The sequence below is a fragment of the Falco peregrinus genome, chromosome 12, assembly GCF_023634155.1.
Source record: "Falco peregrinus isolate bFalPer1 chromosome 12, bFalPer1.pri, whole genome shotgun sequence".
In the NCBI taxonomy this organism is placed as follows: Eukaryota; Metazoa; Chordata; class Aves; order Falconiformes; family Falconidae; genus Falco; species Falco peregrinus.
Window position 1 is genome coordinate 9,422,266 of NC_073732.1, and position 17,763 is coordinate 9,440,028.

The 17,763-nt window shown below is 41.4% G+C and overlaps 1 protein-coding gene across 5 annotated transcripts in view; it reads right to left on the minus strand.

Moving 5' to 3' along the window:
* Positions 1-17,763, minus strand: part of PAX3 (paired box 3) — a 79,827-nt gene that overhangs the window by 35,244 nt on the left and 26,820 nt on the right. The gene's annotated exons all lie outside the window — the stretch shown is intronic.

The window sequence follows — 17,763 nt, forward strand, 5'->3', positions numbered from 1 at the left end:
CTAATTCTAGCACCTGAATACCATTCTTGATTCAAAACAAACACTGACAGAGCAACTGTTGTAGATAGCTTCATCTCAATGTCAACATTAGTCCTCAAAGTCTCTATGGGAAATCAAGGCTATCCTCTCTTCTTAAACCCACAGCTGCAGCCAGACCACCCCTCAAGCCAATTTTACCTACTATAGAGCTAAAGTGGGTTATATGATCATCTCTATTTATCACTCTCAGGACTGAGAATGGCCAAAATATTGCCAGCCTTTAAAAAAAAAAAAAAAACAAAAAAAAAACCACCCCAGAATATTGGATTTTGTCACCGAATACACCATTTCCTCTAGAAGTCACTTAACTCTGTTCAGTTTTGTGAAAGAAATCTAAAAGTGATGAGGTGTTTGTGGGGTTTTTTTTTTCCAGACTTTAGTCAACAAAAAAGGTTACATTTTTCACCAGACATTTTTCCTGTGAGTGATTTTCCAAGGTACTACCTACTCCGGCCAAATACTTCTTTTCCAGCCAAAATTGTTAGTAACTCAAGGTCACTCCCATCACAACTACATAAGAATTGGGGTGCTGACCTCAAAATCCATCATCTTCTGTCATGGGACCTGGTCCTATCGGGTACCGAGCCCTCTGGTCCCACTGGTCAAAGAGTCTCTGCCTTTATGGTTGTTCCAGTATTTGGGATGAAAGGGGCCTACAATGGGATAGCGGTAGGATGCTCAGCACTCCTTTGTGTTGCTTCCCACAGGGTTTTCATGCCCAGCCCCTGCCTTGGGTGCCAGCACAGGGGGTGCAGCACTCTGTGCACAAGACTCCCTGAAGTACACAATGCTATTTCGTTCATTATAGTGCCTGTGGTGGCTGTTACAGTAATTAACTTGAGTCCATTCGAGAGTCAGTCACCTGCAGACCCTCCTTGTCCCTTGCCCTGTGGACTTTGTGTGCCAATGAGCTCCTGGTATCATCCTGTAATTGCCTTCCTGGTGGCTGCCACCTGAGAGCTCTCAGTGCGACAGCTACACATAACTCAGAACTGCTCTGCTCAGGTGAGATGTGAGCAAACGAACCTCGCGAAACCTATTAGGACTCGTAGATGCCACCTGATCATACCATTGCCATATTACAGATATTAAACAGACATGAGAAATTGAAGCAAGACATCTTCTACTTTTTAAGCAGGTTTCAAAACTGAAATTTGGGTGATTAAAAAAAAAGTTCCATGCACACACACTGTGCTATAAAGAGATTAACACTATGATTTGCTAATAATGAAGCAAGGTATACAGCTCACTATCTGTTCAAAAGAAACACGAGGAGCTCAAATTCCAAAGAAAACACAATTCTTCAGTCCAATAAGAAAACCAGGACAAAGCCCAACATCAGCCAACCTCAGAGCAGTCAGCAGAAGGGACTGATGTGCCGTGCTGGGCTGCAGCCAGCCCCACAGCACCTTTACAGCACAGAAAATGTGTCCAGCTGGGAGTCACTCTTGATCCGTTCTCTACAGCACAGACACATGCAATTCCCATACATTTCCTCTCATTTACTACTTGTTGACAGATGCTGATAAATGCTTTTGAAAACCTACAAGAATTATGGTTGCTGGTGAATACTTAATGGTAGAGATGTCAAAAATTATTTGACTAAACATACACACATTTACACTGTCTGCTTTGAAACCTCTACAGATACTAACAATAAATTTATAACTGCCTATCTGAATTATTAGCAGCCCCCAAAACTGAAAAAGTAACTCTGCACCAAATTTTATGAAATAAATACCCTGGCTTTTCTTAACTATTCTGCCACGCACGTAAGACAGAAGCAGCAGGATGCCTGCTGGTATAGCCTGTAGGCTTCGCTTGGACACTAACATTACAAGACTTATTTTGACTTTTGTTTCTTCACCCCCCCAACCCACAATATTATTTATTTTGAAATAATTTTTGTTTGGGAATCAAAATTAAATAAAGCTTTAATTGATATCAAGCCCCTTTATATAAGTCTGACATTAACGGAGATTTAAAACAATGGTGAATTAAATGTGTGCTGATGAGCATGCAAGCCACGGTGTGCATGGAGCACAACTTAATAAAACTTATTTTAAATTGGCATAATAATGTGTTAGCTTAACTATCGCCATCACTACATTAATTTTAGCAGACTTAACCATGGTACTTTTTATTTTGTAGCTGTTTAAAAGGAACTATGATTTTATGCACTTCTAAAAAAAAAAAAAATAATCACTGCAAAGCATTTCCCAGAAAGCTGCAAATTAAACAAATTAAGCCAGGCAAATTAAACGGCAAATAAGGCTGTTTCCATTTTGGGGGGATAGGGAAGTACCTTCACTCTATTTAAAAATATAATTCCCATAGGCATTTAAAGAACTGCCTACACCAGTGTTACCCAGCCTTTATTTAACCCATGGACAATGGCAGTCCCCAAGAGGACAGTCTGTGAAATGCCTGTGGCTCCCAACTGCTCCACTTTTCAAGGTTTTGGAGTTTACACACACACACATTTTGTAGGGGTTTTTTTTGGGGTGGGGTTGGGTGCTTAGTCTTTTTTCTTTTTTTTATTATAAGTAATTAAAATTGAAGAGTTTTAATTGCTATGATATATGTTGTCCATTTCCCAGCTTCTTCCACCACAGTGCAACACAGTGGAATATTAAATCCATGGATTTTCCTCAAAAGTTTTAGGTAAGCCTTTATATAAACAAAACTATTGAAGAGCCCGGGCAAAGGGATAAAATTTTAGACGGGGGCTTGGATACTTGTTCAGTTTCTAACAGTCTCATGGATTTGAGGTTGCTTTGGGCCCTTTAGCTAACCTACCCTGTATCTATTAACAGCTGTGAAGCAGTATAGATCCAATATTACACCTCCAGCATGCGGGCTGTCTCCTGCACCCCACCTGCAATTACAGCCCTCTGGGTCCAACACCCAAGACGTTAAACCCAAGGTACCAGATCGCCATTTCCCACCAACTTCTCCTCCTGGTTATTTTCCATGATTTTCCATTCTCATGCCACCTCACCCTCCCTTACTGTTTCTAAATGGAGCTTACTTCTCTGCACTCTTGCACAATGCAAGGTGTTATGGGATGCCAAAATATTTCAGAACTCTGCAGTACTGCACTTGCTGACACACCTGGTAGAGAAAAAACATCTGACAGATTATTATGCACTCTCAAACCAAATCTTTCCTACCATGAATTGGAGGAGTTATATTTTTTGCTGTCCCAGCTTCCAGACACTTAAGGAGCACAGAATATGCTACGCACACTATCATCGACATGCAGATCCTTGCCACAGCCAAAATATACTCATCATTTCAGTGGTCTTTGGATCTAGCCTCTAGGTTCGGATGTAGCCCTCAATCACCCACAGGTATCAGGAATTTCCATGTACAGAAGACACAAGGTAGATGACCTTTAATTTAGTTCCTTTTACCTAGATAGGAACCCAGTGAAACAGCCTGTGCTTTTTTTTTTTTGTGCATGAAGAGGAGTTCATTGTTAGATGATCTCTTACACACTGAAAAATCAATGCTTTCATTAAAACTGATGGGTTTATCCTCCAGAAATAGGGCAAATTCTCTAAGATAACAGTGAAAGTGGTCCCCCAAAGATTTGCAATGTTTAAAACTAGAAAAAAAATTACTGAAATGCAAACTTATTAATTCAGAAAAATTGTTAAAATGCCTAGTTTCTTAGTTACAGCTTTTCATATCTAAAATCAGCTGTCTTGAATTGTTAGGCTGTAGGGATAATTGATAGCATCTATTTAAAGGTTCTGTTCCCATAGGTCCTTAACATTATGGGGGGAAGGGGGCGGGGGGGGATCTGCGAAAAGCTTTACGTCAACTATAAATCTAAAAGTTCTGGCTCCTGTTCATGCTGCCTTCCAGTGCTATGGCACCACTGAACCGAGTCCCTGTTTGTTCCACTTGCACACAACTAGGATCACCACAGCCTGCAAACTCATACATGTGATGTTGGGTACCCAGTGACACCACAAGTGACAGTCTATAGCTCCCCTGTAAAACGTGTAACGAGAAAAGTTTTCTTAGGTGGAAATAAAATGGTTCTCCTTGTTTCTAATTTCTCCCAAAAACAATGAAATCCTCCTAATACCGTAACACATTCAAAAGCAAGAGGGTTTCTTGAAAGCAGACTCCTCACAGCGCCAGGGTGCTTGGCATTTGCCTGCCACTGTATGAAACCGTAACAGGTCCTAAAACAGGAGCTTGGGTTTGGCTGCCTGAGCCCTATCTCACCTTGTAAGTCCCGTCTAAAATAGAAATACCCCATGATGTGTACTGGAAGAAGTGCAGTCACTAACACACAGCCTGCCTCCCCTGATCTATGCAGATAAGCAGTATGTATTTTCTAGGAAGTTTAGAAAAAGACAAATATTCAACATCCACTGAATTTCAGCAAAAATTATGTACCTTTTTGTTGTTTGACAGCAAATTTTTAAAATGATATTTTTTCCCCTCAATTCACACCCTATGGAGGTACAATTCTCTGTCTGCTTTGGGTCAAATCCTGCTGAAAGCTACATCAAAGTGTTAAATACAGATTAGGAAGTCAAAACTTGGCCTGCAACCCAGCCGGACAGAACCCGACGCTAGAGCCTGACAGATGCCCCAGATGAGCACGGGGAAGCCTGCCAGAGTGAAATCTGCACAATAGCAGAGAGACAGAAAAGAAGAAAAGCTGCATGCTCCCAGCCAGCCTCCTGTGCCGGCAAAGGAAAACAGAGATCAACTGAGAAATGAGCTCTTTGCAGCTTTCTAAGTGGCTTCCTTTTTATTGTTAAAGAAGCTGTGTAAGGAGACCCAGGGTCCAGGTTTAACGCTACCCGAGGGGATCACAAGCCACAGAAGTAAATTCAAGAGAGCTACTCTGCGAGGGCCATATTTCACAGAATCGTTCAGGTTGGAAAAGACCCTTAAGATCAGTCCAACCATAAACCTGACACTGCCAAGTCCACCACTAAACCACTTCCCTAAGCACCATATAAATATAAACAAAGTCTCCTCTTTCATCAAGAAAAGGACTGCAGAGCTTGGCCTGCAGCTCCTGAAGGCAATGCTCTCTACCTGCAGCTCCCCGGTAGCCTCACCACTGAAAACAGTAGCCAACCGAGTTGTGTGACACTACCCTCATACCTGAAACAAAGCTTTCAGCTGCATACAAACTCCAAGTAACTCACCACGATACATTACACTGTTTCTGCCCAAAACATCTTCCACAAATGAGCATGCACTCATGACTGGAAACCACACTCCCTATTCCAAACTGTATTTGCCTTCATCTACTGTTTGCCAAGTAATCAGTGTTTCTCTGTCCCTGGTAATATTGTGCCTTTCGGCTCACAGCAGAAGCCTAGAACATTTGTTGTCACAATGGACATCAAATTAGACAGGAATAAACAGAGAGGCTTCACTGCTGCTACAGCTTACCAACATCTCTGCTGCAGTTTGGGTATCAGTGGGCTGAGACCACTGTTCACCATTGAGCTCAAGAGCCTCCATCTCTGCTTTGAAGTCTAAACGTGTTTGTGCACCATCATATGCTCACATCATTAGGTCTTTTTCACAGGGACATCTCGAGATCTGTGTTGGTACAGCTCCCAGCACAGCAGTAGTCCATGAGCAGGGCTCCTGTTTACCATAGCAATACAAATAACAACAAGCGGCTGAGCAACAGATGGCCTGGAAACATTTCTGACGTTTTCAGTGACAATTACCTTATTCAGACACTCCAGTTACACTTCAAATTGCAGTCTAAGGTCTAAGAGCAGTTACTAAATAATACCTTACAAACAAACTTTGACCCAGGCTGTGCTATGGTCAACATTCACTTAATTCTAACATACATCATCATATATAAATGGATTAACCAATACGTGCGGTGGATAACTTCACAGTGAATGCTCAGATTGCAATCTTCAAAGAATAACTTGCATCTGTCGTTAAAATCAATAACAGTCATGCTGTTCTGCTAAGGTACCAGAATTTGTATTGCTAAAATCCTTGCACTGTTTTGAAAGCTTCCTTCAAACTCAGAATTGTTTTGTAAAAATCAAATATCCAGGTTGTTGTCGTTGGGGGGGTGGGGGGGGGTGTCCCCCCCTCTAATTTGATTGCTCAGGAAAAAAAGTTTTCAAAAGTGGTTCAGTCAAAACAGAACCTCATTCAAGCTTCATGGTGATCTTTGTCTTGCTTTTTCAACACCACTTCACTCAGAATCTTTCCTATATTGTTCTATAAGGCACAAAACCAATATAACTGCCATTGAGATATTTGATCAAGATCTAACCCAAGAAAAATAATTAAAATCAGTGTCTGTGTGAGGAAGAGTCTAGACCATCATCTGACCAACTCACAGCCAGTGGGATGTCGTTGCCTGTCTCAGAACAGTCATTTACTTAGAATGACAAAAACAAGCATCGTTCCCTCCAGGAGCATTATTACATTGGAGACTTGAATTTTCATTACCCACCTGGGACATCAAGGTTCAGAAGAAGTTTTGTGATCTTTCTAAGCAAGCCTGGACTTCGTTTTGAATAAAAAATGGGTCGATTTATGGTTTTGCATCAAAGTCATGTGAAATGTGTGGTTTTGCATGGATTCAATTAGAGACAAGCCTGAGGCACAAAAAGTTCAGATCCTGATCTGGATCCAGACCCACCCAAAGCTGAGGGACATTTAGACTAAGGCACTTGGTTCTTGTCCATCTCCAATTCCAGCATGAAAACCAGGTGGGACTCACTTTCAGCAAACCCCTGTTCCTCCCCAGATTTTTGCAGCTTTTCCAACTTGACATGTCAGCAGCAGCAGGAGGGTTCCTATGACTTCTGAAGGGATCTGAAACCCATAAGACAATGTTTGAGTCCCTGCAAACCAAAACCATGGCATCTTCCCAGCTCTCACAATTAGGCTTTAAGCCATAAGGAAAAAAGAAAACCCAAATTAACAGCCATATTGACAGTTTTATGGACCCCTGAGGGCTCTGCCTACATCCAAAGAAGACAGTGGGGCTTTTTTAAATTAAAGTGAATTAGCAATCAAGTTCCTAAGAAGGATTCATTTAATAAATTAAAAGGGCAGAATTCAAAACAATTTCAAAAGTAATCCTTTGGCCACAAATAATTCTCTGTACAGTGGAAAAATGGAACATTGTCATTCTGATGCTTGTCTTAATTGGCATTCAGTTGTTTTCCTCTTTTAAAGTAATTGTTTATTATGTTAGTGGGCATCATCTTGCAGTAAACTAATGTTGCCATCAGCTTCATTAGGAGCAAGATAAGCTCCTAATTCTTTTCTGATAAATCCAAGGTCTTATTTGGTTAATTTTTGCAACAAGAATTAGGGAGAAAGATTTAGAAATATATTTAATCCTGCTGAGCTGCTGAAGGAAGCAAGATTCCCACCCTCCTCCTCAGCCCCCGAGTCCACCAACACATCGAACAAACTTTTGGCTTTCTGAATTTTGCACCCCATGTACAGCACTGTTTCAGGAGCCTGTTCCCATCACGTAGGGTGAGCACTCAGCTCACGTTAATTAGCAGAGCTCCATCAGCAACAGGCTCTAGTGCAAAGTATTTTACAGGACTTAAATTCACAGTTTAGCAGTACAGGTATTCTCACAAAGTTAAAGCCATTCCTGCAAACCCTTTTGAGTGTTTATATCCAACTCAATGCACCTACCATTAAAAGCAACGACTTACAGACTCCTAAAATGCCATTCCCTTTAATATGATTTCCTATGGTAACACACAATTCATTGGAAGGCCTTTGCACCTATTTAGGAACAGACAGACTTTCAAATTAACTTCAGTGGAGCCATGACAGATTATACCAGCAAAGGTTCGGCTGCTCTGCCATTTGGGTATGTTTCTAATTGATGTCATTTCATGCTTTCAGACCATGGCTGCAACTTGGTGAGGAAGGGAATATTTGCCCTTCTCGTTTCACGTTTCTCCTTCCAAGGTTTCTCCCCCTGCCTCCCCCATTCTGTGCTAGCAGAAAAACAGAATCTTGTTAAAGTCTTTCATGAAAAATGGAAAGAGAGAGGGAATCATCTGTCTCCAGAGGGAGAGGCATGTGGTCAGGGCTCTCAGTCAGGATGCTTTAGAGTGGAGACCAGCTGTGCACTGGACAGTCTCTGATACCAGTAGCCCCATCTGCACTTCCACTCTTCTAAAAAGTTTTATAAATGCTTAAAACAAAACACCTAACCAAGCAGATCAAGACACAAACAAAACCCGCAACAGTCCTACACACACATGCTCAAATAAGCCCCAAGCATCTGAACTAGGCTTTCCCACACTCCAAGCAAGCGTTCTAATGCCCTGTAGATAGTAGCTACACAGATGAAGTGGAGGAACTCTGAGAGGACCCAGAGAGGTCTGGTTACAGCTTTTCCCTCAGTGCTAGAAAAACACACCCCTCCTTTGAGACACAGAGCTGCCCTGCTCACAGCACACAGGGCAGAGACTTTGTCCCCCAACTTGTAAGCAGGAATTCCAGCTGGAGTCAGGAAATTTCTCCTAGCAAATATGATGCACTCCCAAGGAAAGTCTGGTTTGTTCAACTGCCAGGACCCAACGGGAAATGTATTTTGTCTAAAAAAACACTGAAGTTTCTCTGTTACAGCTCAAGCTTTTTTCTTATGACTTTCCTCATATATTTTACCAACACAAACTTCAGAAATATTTCCCAAAAGATTTAATTAAAAGGTTGGAACTGTGCTGGTATAACTCCACTGAAGAGCAGCAAACACATTACCATTATGAGCACACCAAGGTTTGCCGCTATGCTAATTGACGTTTCTGGAATTTAGGACACTAGTGCACAGTGTTATGTACTAAATGCACAATTCAGGCACAATTCAGGGCCGCAATATTCACACTAGACAAGTGAAAATCTAACAGATAATCTCTTTTCTGTCACTTCTTGTCACATCGGTTCTCAGAAATACCCAGTTATCATTGCACATTATATTTTAATAGCCATTCAATGCAAACATAATCGGCTTTAGTGAACAGTCATATTTATTATTCCTACAACTATGCTCTCCTCTTCCCCCCTCCAAAGCATAACCAAAATTGCACCGTTCAAACCAATCTCTTCAGAAAGTCAGGCAAAGTGCCTCCTGAAGGCATCAGAATAACAGTATTTAAAAGAACCGTATTCCACTTTTTTCTTTTTTTTCCTTTTTTTTTTTTTTTTGCTTGTTTCAATGGGGAGCATCTTAGCGTGGAACTAAAATAAGTCAACACCACGAAGCACAAAAGATTGCAAGGATTTTCTGCAGCATGGGCTTGTCAAAGCAAGTAGGCAGCCTTTGTGTGCTCCGGCACAGCGGGAGCATTCCTCCAGGTCTGAGTGGCAGAGCGCCCCCGGCCGCGACTGCCCTGGGCGCCGGGGTTCCCACACCCAAGGCGGTGGGAAGAGGAGAAAGCAGAACTGCAGAAGTAGCGTTGTAAATGGGATGAACTGGTCAACACGCTTCTTAGGAAATGCATGGCTTCCAGGAAGAATCACGTGGAAAGATTTACAATACCTCCACATCAAAGGGTTTGACGTTGGCTATACTGGTTCTTTCAAAAGAAAGCCATATCTGTCCCTTATAGCATCAGCTTTATGGATTTAGGAAAGAATGCAAAGACATTGAGGAGAATCCTGTATGTACCTTTTTTCAAAAATCAAAAACTAAAATAAAGAAAAAAATCAAATAAACCAAAAGTAATTTAAATACAATCCCCACTTTCCTTTGCTCCATTAAGGATGCCTCAATTTAAGTCTCAGTCTTGCAAAATGTTCTGATAAACTGTCAAGTTTCCCCAGTTAAAACCTCAGATATCTATTTTCCTTTAACACCTTGCACCGAGGCAGCTTTAAGGATAACGCCTGTGTTAGGAGCATGAATGGGTGACCCTCCAGTACACGCTGACCCAAAGATAAACTTTGACCTGATGTTTGCTAATAACACTTCTTCTTAAGATGCCTTGTTTCTTTTATGAACTACTGCTTGACTCTAGGATCTAGAAGCTGACATGCATTAATATACATCTCTAGGTGCCCTTTGACTTGGCCATCAAGACCCTTTGACCCCAGACTTGATTCCTAAACCCTGTCAATTGTTTGCAAGTGGAAAAAACTTATTTTCTAGTAATAATTAATTTTGGTCATGTTTTATTAAGCATTTCTCCTCTCTTTTTAACTTGTTCTTATTTAAATTTGGGTATAATGGATGCTTATTTCATATAGTCGTTTTCCAGATTACGAAAGAAAAAAAAAATACCTAAAGATATTCCTTTAGAGCTTCATCCTTTGTTTTCAAGCTTTGTAAAAATCCCAGTAATACTCAAGTGCTTTGGCATTTCAAAAAAGCGCCCTGTGAACAATAATATAGTCTAAAAAGCCTCCTTTTGTGCACTGCTTTTCAGATTTATCTGTGTATTTCTGCAGCTTCACAGCTTTTTTTCACGTGAATTTGCAGCAAGCATGATGCAGATGCAGTCCTGCAGCCATAAAAGGCGATGGCAAAACTTCCATCAATTCCCACATCAGCAGGATCCAGCCCCTCGGCCGAGGCACTAGCTGCCAGTTTCTAGGCAACGTTTGACATTTTCAGACTTAAATTCTTGAAAAAAGAAATTTCTGTGTCTACACAAAAGAAGTAGATACCTTTATATTCCCATATATTTATATGTACATATATTCCTACACTCGGTACCATCTGTTTTAGCAGCCACATACTCATACTGCGTACTAAAGGAGAGGGCGAGAAGCCCGCCGCCAGCCCATCCCCACCAGCTGAGGCACACTGCTGCTTCCTGGTACATTCAGAGATGGAAATTTCTCATTCCTGGAATCATGTTACATTATGGCAGGAATTGCTGCACTTCTGCCTGTTTTACATCAGGACTGAGAGATCGCACAAAGAGAACGAACGCTTTCCAGTGCTTAGATGATGTATCAAGTGTATGCTGCACACAAAGCATTATAGCAATCAGCGTCTGGTAAGGAACACCAACAAATAAGAGGCCTCCAGTCTCAAGAAGCAGCACTGGGACATGGCAAATGAGGGGGTTTAGCAAAACGAAGCAACTAGCCTTCATTTTTGTTCATAAAATGCAGTACAGCCTCAGCAATTATAACATTACATTCTTAGAGCTGCTCTGTTTTCTCGCTAGACAAAAATATTTCCTAAAAGCTCCAAGAAAATACAGTTAAAAATTAAGTTTTGCATTTAAAAAACAAATCCACACACCACCAACCAATACTGAAGAAACCAAAAGGCAGCGGCACATCAGGCAACTGCTCCAACAAGGACAGGCAAGAGCCAGTTCAAGAGAAGGCATGCTCAGGTCCCACTTCTTGCTGCTGTGGGTGAATGAGATTCCAGTTTGGGGTGGTAGAACAGCCACATGAAAAACGTTGTGCTTCCAAGCATCCCACTTCCCCCTGAGAGGTATGACCGAGAACATACCCCACCTCTCAGGTCCCCTGGCTGACATGCAGGAGCAGCCCAGGGCAGCCTCCAGCCTCGAGGCACACTCACCCCAGGGACACCAGGGACTGTCACATGCACAGCATCTAGGAAACCCTACCAGGCAAACAGCAGTCATCAAGGGTTGGTGTGTTTTGGGGTTTTTTTTAAGAAATCCCTATGCATGTCTGAAAAGACCTAAAATTCTCTTTCCTGTTTCCAGAACAGAATGCACCCCAAACAAGGGGGGGTGGGGGGTGGGGGGGTGGGCTAGTCTTTTTATGGCTTTGGGCCTGATGGCTCACCTGGATCAGGCAACCAGACAGACTTCTGTAGGTCTAAACCAGGAGTAGAGGCAACTGCAGCAAGGAAAGAAAACCTGCTCCAAGCAAGGCCCTGGCAGGCAGCATCTGTCCCGCTGATGCACTCTACAGCTGGGGCTCACTTGGTTTGAAACCAGTATCTAAGGAGGAAGCAAAGCTCCCCAAAGCTCGTGGGACTGAGACTGGGGCACTGGAGCAGGTAGCCTGACTCCAGGTTTCCCCAGAACAGGGTATTCAAATCCCAAGTTGTTTATTGTATATTCAAATAATAGCTAATACACACCAGGGGACTTTAATGCTTTCCATTTTCTTTTCCCAGCTCAGCTGACTCAGTCCAGCCATCCTTTCTTTGTTCTATGCACCACATGAAGACTAGCACTTCCTTTTCCAGTCCTGCGCTCCAACTTTTAGATTATCAGAGCCTACTAAACTGGTATGCTACCCAACAGCAGCATGAACAACCCTCTGGGAGATGCACTAACCTTCCTTGCTCCAGGCAAATACCACTACCCTTAGAAGGTTAGAACAGAGCACTCCCCATCTGCAGCAGAAGAAAGAAGTTTAGATAATATTTGGAAGCAGCTTAAAAATCAAAGGAGAGAGACCATGAAATCAAACCAGCTAGATAACTACACCAAACAGGACTTTACCTGCCATGCATCCTGGTTGAAGTCCAGCTGGGACAGGGACAGCGCAGCTTGCACCAGCTAAAGCTCTACCCTCCTTCTAGAAATCCTCTCTATTTTCAGCTGATGCAATGACACTATCAGTCTTGATATATTCAAAGGGGTCCTTATAAAGCCTTATCCTCACCAAGCATTAATATTAATAAAGTTCTCCTGTAAGGGGAGAACCTTTTAAAACCCATCAAAATAAATCTATGGATTTAATTCCAGTGGACTATAGATAAAACCCTATGGACACCAGGAGAGACCCATACAAAAGAAAGAGATCATTGGTTCCATACAGTTATTCCAGCTGGAATTCTTAGACAGTGAAGTGTTCGCATAATGCCATTTTTTCTATTAATATGTAGCTTTGAAACTATGCTATGCCTGACGTATACAGGAATTCCTCTTCTCTTCTTCTCCTTTAAAAAGAATACAGTGGCCACTATAAAAGAAAAGTTGGTATTTCTTCTTGTGTGATGGCAGAACCCTCCATACAAGCACAACCACACTGAATAATACTCTTTTAGGTTATTTGTTACACTGGAGTTCAAAGGAGGGTGCAGTGTAGCCAGGAAAAAAAAAAAAAAAAAGTCCCTCTGGTTAAAATTTAGCATGCAAGATCTCAACAAAAGTGATTTTTGACTGTGCCAGTGCTTTTGTTTTCTCAACAACAGCAACAAAAAATGATTTCTTCCTTCTCCCCCACAGTAAACCATTACCAGCTGTTGATGAAGTATTTTTTCTAACATGCGTTAAGTCATATTGTATATTGTCCATTTCATGTGTGTAGAGCATTTTTTGCTACAAATTCCCTACCATGTTATACCAATAAATCCAAGAGTACCACCCAATCTTGTTATACGGCTTAGGGCTTATTAACGCCAGTAGGATTCCACCAGACAGGATCATGCTGAAGACTAGTTACTTTTATGCAAAGGTGATCGCAGCATCACGCTCAAACCAATGCAAAGCCTTTCGGCAGATTTTGCCCATACAAAGCAACAGGCGCCCTTTCCAACTAAAATCCGTTAGGCATTTTAAAAAAATATACAAGTAGTTAAATAATGTAAAACTTCATGTGTTTCAAGATGGTTCTTGCCACGCTTCTGCTCATGCATCTGTTATTATACAATTCTCTGCATCAGCTAGATCAAGACTAGAGCGCTTCTCTCACATCAGAAATTCACTGTTATCTCCTTGTTTCAATAACAGCGACAATTTAGCGCAACTAGGAAGATAAACTTGGGAACCTTTTCTTATGGCAAGACTTAAAATATGCCTGTCTATGGGCACATCCATTTGTGCAAATAAAATCATGTATTTGTTTTGTATGTGTAAATTCAGGCCAGTGGAAAATTAAGCCCCATGGGGATAATCTAACCAACAATACAAAGAAAATTGTGAGGCAGATCTGAAACTTTGTCCTTAATTTACCCTGTTAGGCCAAAATAAAGCAGGAATCTCATACCATGTGTGCCTCAACGCTTAGGTACAACAGCATATGTTAAGCAAGGAGAGTTGCAGCCCGGCTCTTGATCTCATTGTTTATTGTGGTTTAAAGTCTGACCCTTAACATTATATGTGGTTTAAAACTGTATCTGGAGGAAAGAGAGCGAAAACGACTCTCCTAGGTTCGTAAATGTGTTTGTCTTTAAGGTTTGTTCCAGAGGAAACCATGCGTGCCTTCGCTTACTCCATATGCAAACCTTTACACGAGTTTTAAACATGCTAATGCTCACATTCTGCATCTCAGGTTAATCGCGAAGGGTTTTTTGTTGGTTTTCTACTAGCAGCTTGCCTACAATCCACCAACCCACCACTCTTTATGTATATATGTTGAATAATTATGAAGCAGTGAGTATTTATCACCTTTTCTGAGCAGTAAGCAGAAAGAAATACAATACTATTACTTCCAGCTACTGGCTTTCCCAAGATAATTAGATAACACAGTGGACTGAAGCCTTGGTTAGTCCAATGCTGTTCAAGTTAAGTGATTGACATGCCTCTGTCTGGCTGCTCTATTAACTGTTTCATTTTGTTGCTATTTGCAGTTTGCTTGGCTAATACTTCGAACAAATACAGACTGTTTCTTTAGCCCCTTTTTTCTCTTTGACCTTCTCCTGCCCATTTTCTTTGAGTCACTTCAAACTGCCTTGAAAAGGCCTGTTGAATACGCACAGTCCATCAGAGTCCCAGGTTCATCCCATTCCTTGCCCTGAATGCTTTACTTCAAAGATGGGCCGCATTCTTTAATTGCCCTTTGAATTAATATCAAAGGGTCACAATGCGAGTGCCAAAAGAGAAAGAGGCTTTAATGAAGCAAAGAGCTGCCATTCATTTGCAGATAAGCACGTTTTTATGCCTGACTGGTCACCATGGCTAAATGCTTCATGAAGAGGAGGCAGGGCAAGGCAAAGAGACTTTTACTTAAGTGGTGATTAGTTCAAACAAACAAGAGTAAACAAATAAAAAACAACACAAACAACCCGACAACAGAAAATAAGTTAATATGGCTGAATGTGTTAAAAAACAACCAACATCCTATTGTGTTACTGAGGCCATTAACCCTTTGCAAAATGCGGGGGTTGGCTGGGCAGAGCTACAGCTCAGCCTCTGCTCCAGACCCCTTGTTTCCCTCATCCACTAAAAACATTTTGGGGGTTAGACTTCCACCCTTAGCCTTGGACCGAAGACACAAATTGTTTTAACACAGTCATTTCCAGAGGTATTAAAAAAAAAACACACAAAAAAAATATCTGACTGCAATAAGGAATAAGGAAAAGGAAACAGCAAGTTAACTTTGCCTATTTTTTTTCTGAGACAGGGCACATTCGGTGGTTTCCATTTTAATGCAATAACTGTGGAATAACAAACCCTATACTTAAATTATTTATTGATTTACATTTTGCTAATACATTCGGTACTGTCTTAGCAATGTGAGAGCGTTCAGCTTTCTTAATTGCCTAAAAGGTCTCCAATATTTTTTTTAAATTTCAATACTGGGGGATTTTGTTTGGTTGACTGGCTGGTGTTGCTTATTTGAAACCTATGAAGCTGCACTAAGAAAACTTGCTCAGCTTCTTAATCCTACCTATGGAGTCTTCTATTTTCTCTTTAAAATACCAAGAATATAAAATTAAAATTAGAAGCTTTAAAGTATATTGTAATGCAATTACAGCCACAATGCAAGTATACAGAAACAAGAAGTTCACAGGTGTCCCCTTTATGAATTCTGACTTATTATTTATAGGCTCAGGCTTCTCTCTGCACAGAAATAATAACTTACTTAACAAATACAAGGTTGGTTTATTGCAGTAGAGTTATCCCCCCATGAAAGAGGATTAGCTATACTCATAACAGTGTAAAAGTGCCTTATAAGTGCATTCACATCAGGAATTGTGCCACTATCTCCCATAACTAAGAAGGTTGTAGGGGTACAAACAGCCCAGAGGATCACAGACCACATTTTTAGCCCCACTTCTTCAAAAAGGATTTCTCATGAATATGGGATACACTTAAGCCTAACCCTGTGTGCAACCTGTCACAAGACCTTCACTTACTGACACTTCCTGTGATTTTTTTTTTTTACTTTTTTTATTTTTACCCCTCTGCTGCTACCCTAACTCCTGCCTTGCTTAGCAAAAGTGCTCGTCACCCCGATCCCAGCTCTGAATCTTTATTACTCACCAGAACGTGAAGAACTTTGACCTTAAACATCCAGCTGGAAACTCAGTACTGACAAACATTGGAAAAGCATCTTGCATTTGTGATGTGGAGGGAAGAAGCACAGTAATGAAAAACATGCAACAGAATTACGGAAAAGCATCAGCTGCAGAAGAGGGATAGGGCGGCTTGGAAGTTTTGGTGACAACACTAGCATCGCTAAATTGCATCGTTTTCAGAATATAAAGCCATATGTCAAGCAGCCCACTAGGAAACTGCCCCATTGTACTGCCTTAAATTAACAGCATTACTGAAACCAGTTTGGGTGGGTTTTTGAGCTAGCCTGGTTTGCAATCCTATTTTATCACTAGTCAAAACCCTAGAAACGCTGGATTAACTCTTGAGATTTATTTCAGTAAACGTCAAACACCACGAAGGTTGTACTGTTCTTCTAACACCTGATGATCTTCTGTTTCAAAGATGTTACATTTTCTAATACATGTTGCAAAAAATATTAGCTAATTTATTCTCCCTCTACTTTCCATATTTCACATTATTAATTTCACTCTTCAAATGGTCGCAGGCAGTTCTGTACTTTCAGCTAGATTACACTACTAGCTGGTAATGAAAGACATACTGCCCCATTGGAATTCCTCTTCTAGAAACCACAGCACAGCTGACCTCCCTGTGATGCCAGCCTCTGTAGAGTATCAGAAGTGACACTGCATCACACTACATTTAGAAATAGTTATTTATATGCCACCTCCACTCGCGGAAGGTGAATGTTTCCCACATGCGCACATCAGTGCGCTTAAGCACAAGGCTGCGGGGACAGCGAATCAAGCAGCAGATTGACACCCTGGCACAAGCTCAGGGCTTGGGATGGTGGAGCAAGCCCTCAGGAACGGCTTCAAGGCAGAGGGATGGGCTGTTTGGCCAGCTTACCACACTGAACCGTGCACGAAAGCAGCCTCCTCCGTGCCACGACCCGACAAAAAGCCAGGGAGCAGGTCAAGTCAGGCACCACCACGTTTGTCAGCTTCACAGGCAAAAGATGAGGCTCACAGACATCAGGGCCCCAAAGTTGGAGCAGCCCCAGCTTCACCACCAGGAGGAATCTCATGGCCATCCACAGTCATGATGGAGCGCCTGCATTTTGACCCACTTCAGATCAAAATTAATGCAAACCAAACACATCTACCCACACACCAACAGCCACAATTATTACATTACTGAAATAACTACCAAACATATGGGCTATCCTCTCCTGACTAGCAGTACAACGGCGTTCACAGCTCATACAGATCTTTTTTGATGCAAACTGCTCGTATTTGTTAGCACACGGTCTACAAATATAGCAAAGCGTCAAAATTATAATACCTGACTATCTTGTATAAATTGCATTTGCAAAACTAGAGCTGGAGTTACAGCACAGCTCTCCAGCAAGAATAGCTAGACTTCCCATTCGGAACATGCTAAGAATCAACATAATAAATTATAACAAATAGCTCACATGCTGTCTGTTTTCCAAATTTAGGTAACATTGCTTTACCCTTACACATTATAAAAAAAACCAAGATATTAAAACAGGAAA